The sequence below is a fragment of the Moschus berezovskii genome, chromosome 1 (assembly GCF_049115385.1).
Source record: "Moschus berezovskii isolate FMDL1 chromosome 1, NW_MosBer_1.0, whole genome shotgun sequence".
Lineage (NCBI taxonomy): Eukaryota > Metazoa > Chordata > Mammalia > Artiodactyla > Moschidae > Moschus > Moschus berezovskii.
In genome coordinates, this window is record NC_142460.1 from 106,166,408 (window position 1) to 106,171,318 (window position 4,911).

Consider the following 4,911-nt stretch of genomic DNA (forward strand, 5'->3'; position numbering starts at 1 on the left):
TGCATATCTCTGTAAGTTCAATTGTGTTTCTTACATCCCTGTCATATTACCAACAGAGGCAATAAAAGCTTCAGTGAAATTGCCATGACTAAATCTTTTCACATATTATTTCAGTGTAATACTTTAAAGACTAAAATATACCGGAAAACTTTTCTAGAAAGGATAATTATTTATGGAAAGAGCATTGTAATGGCAAGTTTTTGGGAGAAAAGACATGCCAAGTCTTGTTTACTATATTTAAAATGTTTACAACTATACTGGGCTGCTTTATTTAATTAACAGTACTGTAGTTGTGTAATATGGCTTTGTAAGCTTATGTGCTTCATTAGACTTTTAAAAAGTTTTAATGAGTGAAAGAGTTAATAAAATAACATGGGAAATCTTTTATATAATACCCTTACTGGGAAATTCTTATTTAAGCAAGGTATACTATTTTTTTTTCCTCAGAAAGATTTAAGTGAATGAAGTGTTCATCTATTTTTTATTTGATGGATAATCAAGAGGTTTGAGTAGTTGTAGCCAGTTAACGTGCACTTTGCTTAGATTTTTTAAAACATGTTACTATGAAGACTACGTATTGTAACCCTTCTGTAACTTTTACATATGAATGACAGAAGAAAGTTAAACCTAATGAAAGAATTTTGGAATAAAGGAAAGTGGTGCTGGGGAAATTTATTATAGTTCACAAAGTATGCCTTTGTAAACCTGAATCAACTTTTAGCAAGAATTAATTTATGGAGTTCTAAATGTTAAATTGTGTATATTTAATAGAAAATACTTATTTGACACCTCAGCAGTTTTCTTTAAATGTTACTTTATACTTTTAACAACATGATTTATATTGCATACATAGATGTTTTGATAAGATTTTATCAAATTTGATAATGTATGATAAAATGTTTTTAAAATGTGAACTATATAACATTTATCTTAATAACTGAGCACACAATACCGGATTGTGATTTCTACGTAATGTGATAATTAGGGTTCAAATTATGGTTCATCATTTAATTGATTATAAACAAGTATATTTCTGAACTCTTTACTTGCCTCCATTTTTACAATCATATAGCAATAATTTCTATTTTTATTTTATAGAAATGTGGTGAAGTTATGATACCTTTACCTTTGATTTCAGAAGGGGAAGTGGTTTATATTTTGTAGTTTTACATTTGAAAATTCCTAATAGTAAAAATCCCCTTTTCCAGGTTTACCCTTACTCTTTGTCGCCATTTTGGTTGAATATTTGCTTGATTTGTATTTTATTCTGGAGGCAGATAGTTCTGTTTTTTTTTTAAAAAAAACTCAATACAGTTACATAAATGGTTTTACCAGAGCATTCTTGCTATCTATTTTCTTTACTGCCTGTTGGGTAATTGGCATTTCTTGCTGACAAAGTCGTTTATTTCACACCTTTCCACTAGGTTCAGTGTTTTGTGTTAATGTGGCTTTTGACTTTTGTCTTTTTTAAATCTGCTATAAATAAGGAAATTATGATTAAAAAGAAGTGCACAGCTGTTGTTGTAGATGGAATTCCTAAAAAGTAATGTTTTTATGGAGTTTTAAAGACAGATATTTGGGGAATCATTTTATAATTATGTTTTAAAAATTGAGTTTCTGAAACATTTTTTTAATCTAAGCATATCCAAGTTTTTCTTAAAAGTATTGCTTATTTATTTTCAGCTTATCTTTTGTGTTTGTGCTGTGCAGGAATCAGTGTAGCTTGTGACTTTTAAAGCATTGTTTTTCAAGAAACACCTTGAGGCTGCTGTATTTCACGAGGTCGGAAGCTTTCTACTTTATCTCTTGTATGTTATTGGCATTGCACATGAGATTTTGTCTGGGGGAAAATGGTTAAAAAGGTGTTTTTCTTACTTTAATAACTGGCTTAGAGGGAACATTTTTCAGTGGAATAGGAAGAGATGGAGTCAGATTGAAATTAAAGCAGGCTTGATTATGGAAAGTAGCACTGCTTTGAAGAGAAGAATCCATCAAATGAGTTTAAAGGGAAGAATAGTTTAGAACCAAAAACAGTCAAAGCTTTATTTAAAACAAAAAGTTTGGAAAAATAGAGGCAACATGTGAGCGGCTTAATGAGCAAAGCAAAGAAAAAAACGGATAATATTCATTTTATATTTATTATATATATTTGCTGCTACTGCTGCTGCTAAGTCACTTCAGTCGTGTCCGACTCTGTGTGACCCCATAGATGGAAGCCCACCAAGCTCCCCCGTCCCTGGTATTCTCCAGGCAAGAACACTGGAGTGGGTTGCCATTTCCTTCTCCATATTTATGCACACGTTTAATAGAACTATTAATTTTATTTCAGGTTATGAAATATTTTAAGAAAACTTTGGATCTAATGGGAAACTTGGGCAATGCCAAATGAGATTTTTACAAAAAGGAGTACTGGTAGGGCATAAGCTTAGTGGCTAAGGAGAAATGCTAAGTTAAGCTCTAGACAGTGCTTTTGTCACATAGTTACATGACATGGAGGTAAAAGAGCAATCTTTGATCAGTAAGATTTAGAGATGTGTGTACATGAAATCTTTTGAAAATACTTGTGTTTAGTTTTCAGTATTCTTAATCCTGAGAGTGTGTTGGAATTCACTGTACTGAAATTATATGTAATGAAAGCCAGAGCTTTAACATAGTCATTACAACATAAGACTGTTGTAATGGTACTCAGCGACAGCTTTATTGAGGTATAATTTACACACCATGAAATCCAAGCATTGTAAGTGGTTTAATTTAATTCATTAAATTTTAGTAAATTTATAGTGTTCTGAAGCAATCACAATCCAGTTTCAGAAAATTTCCATCAGCCTTAATAGAAGTTCCTGTCATACTCCTTTGTGTTAGTTCCTGCTCTTACCTCAAGACCTAGGCAGTCACACTGATCTGTTCTATAAATTTCCCCTGTCCAGAAATTACAGGTGACCAGAATCATACAATCTGAAGTCTTTTGTTTCTGGCTTCTTTCTTTTGGCATAATGTTTTTGAGGTTCATCCATGTTATGGTATATACCTGTACTTAATTCTTTTGGTTGCTATGTAGTATTCCATTATGTGGATATACTACATTTTGTTTATTCATTCACCAATTGATGGACGTTTGGATTGTTTACATTTTTGTTATTATGAATAATCTGTGAATATTCCCCATATATGTCATTATGTAGACATATATTTTAATTTCTTTTAGGTAGATTCCTAGGAGAGTAATTGTTGGACTGTTTCAAAATTTTATGTTTGACTTTCTAAACTGCCAAAGTTTTCCAAAGTGGCTGTACCATTTAAATATATTCCTAACACAATATGTAGGGTTGCAGTTTCTCTAAATCCTTGTGACTATGTTTATTATTATTTTCATCCTGGTAGATCTGTATTTTAAGTGTGCAGGTTATATATATCTAGCTATCCTAATTCGCGTGTCTGTTGGATGTGCAGTTTAGTTGAGTATAAGGTGGCCTGAGGGATTGTTATAAATTTACTTGCTATGTACATACATTTGATTGAAGGCAGTATTTTCTGCAAATCAGTGAGGGTAGTTACTGTACTCTTTCAATGGGGTTCCAGTCCGTTAGTAAACTCCAGTGAGGAAATGAGCTGTGTAGGTTAAGAGTGATGCTGATGGCTGTTCCATTGCGCTATTTTGTGTACAATGCTTGATATAGGTTCCCAGTTAGCCTATGACTGGTAGTAATACTTAAAATGTTGTATAAATAATAGCACAGACATGTCAGTCTCATTATTAATTTTCCCAGAGCTCTTTTGCTCTGGGAATGAATTTCTTAAGTTTGTAAAACTTTAGATGATATTGTTTAGTTGCTTCCAGCCACTTTTGCTCTTAGACACAGTGGACATTAGAGTAGTGTTTATTTGTAATAGAAAATTTCAGGATATACAACAGTAGATTAGTATAATGAACCTACTTCAACACAATCAATTCATGTGGCTAATCTTGATTTATTTATGTGGTACCCATCTTCCCAACCCTGATTTATTCTGAAGCAAGTCCCAGGTAGCAAATAATTTCATTTGTAAATATTTCAGTATGTATGTCTGATAGATAAAGCTCTTAAAGATAACCAAAACACTGTTATCATGCTTAAATGTTAAGCATTTCTTAGTAATTATCTAGTCAAGCATTTAAAATTGTCTCATAATCTATTTTTCCAGTTCAAGTCTGGTTTCAAAATAAGGTCCATATGTTCTGTATATCTATAAATTTCTTTTAACTGATGGGTACCTGCCTCTCTTCAGCTTGAAATTCATTTGTTTGAAAATGTATTGGTTGCTTTATATTTTAAAATTTCTGTGCAATTTATGTTTAAGGTAACCTTTGATGTACTTCATCAAAAAATATTATAACTTGAAAATATTTTGGAAATTAATGAAGTGTGGTATAGACAGCTATAATATCAATAGACATTCCCTTAACTTTAAAAATATAATGGGACTTGTATTCAGAATATATAAAGAACTCTTACAGTTAACAATAAAGATAACCCAATTTACAAATGAACAAAGAATTTGAATAGATCTTTCTCTAGAACATATATACAGATGAAAAAAGATTCAACATCGTTAGTCATTAGGGACCACAGTGAGTTATCACTTCACACCCTCAAGGATTACTTTAGTAAAAAGGACAAGTGTTGAAGAGCATGCGGATGAATTGAAACCTTGTACATGGTTGGGAATGTTAACATGGTGCAGCAGCTGTGGAACAGTTTGGCTGTTCCTCAGAGAGTTAAACATAGAGTTAGCATATGACTCAGCAGTTCTACTCCTAGAAATAGAATTGAAAACATTTTCACATTCCATCCCCTGGTAACCACTATTTACTTAGTGTGTCTTATGAATTTGATTGTTTTAGGTACTTCATAGAGCTTCCCTGGTGGCTCA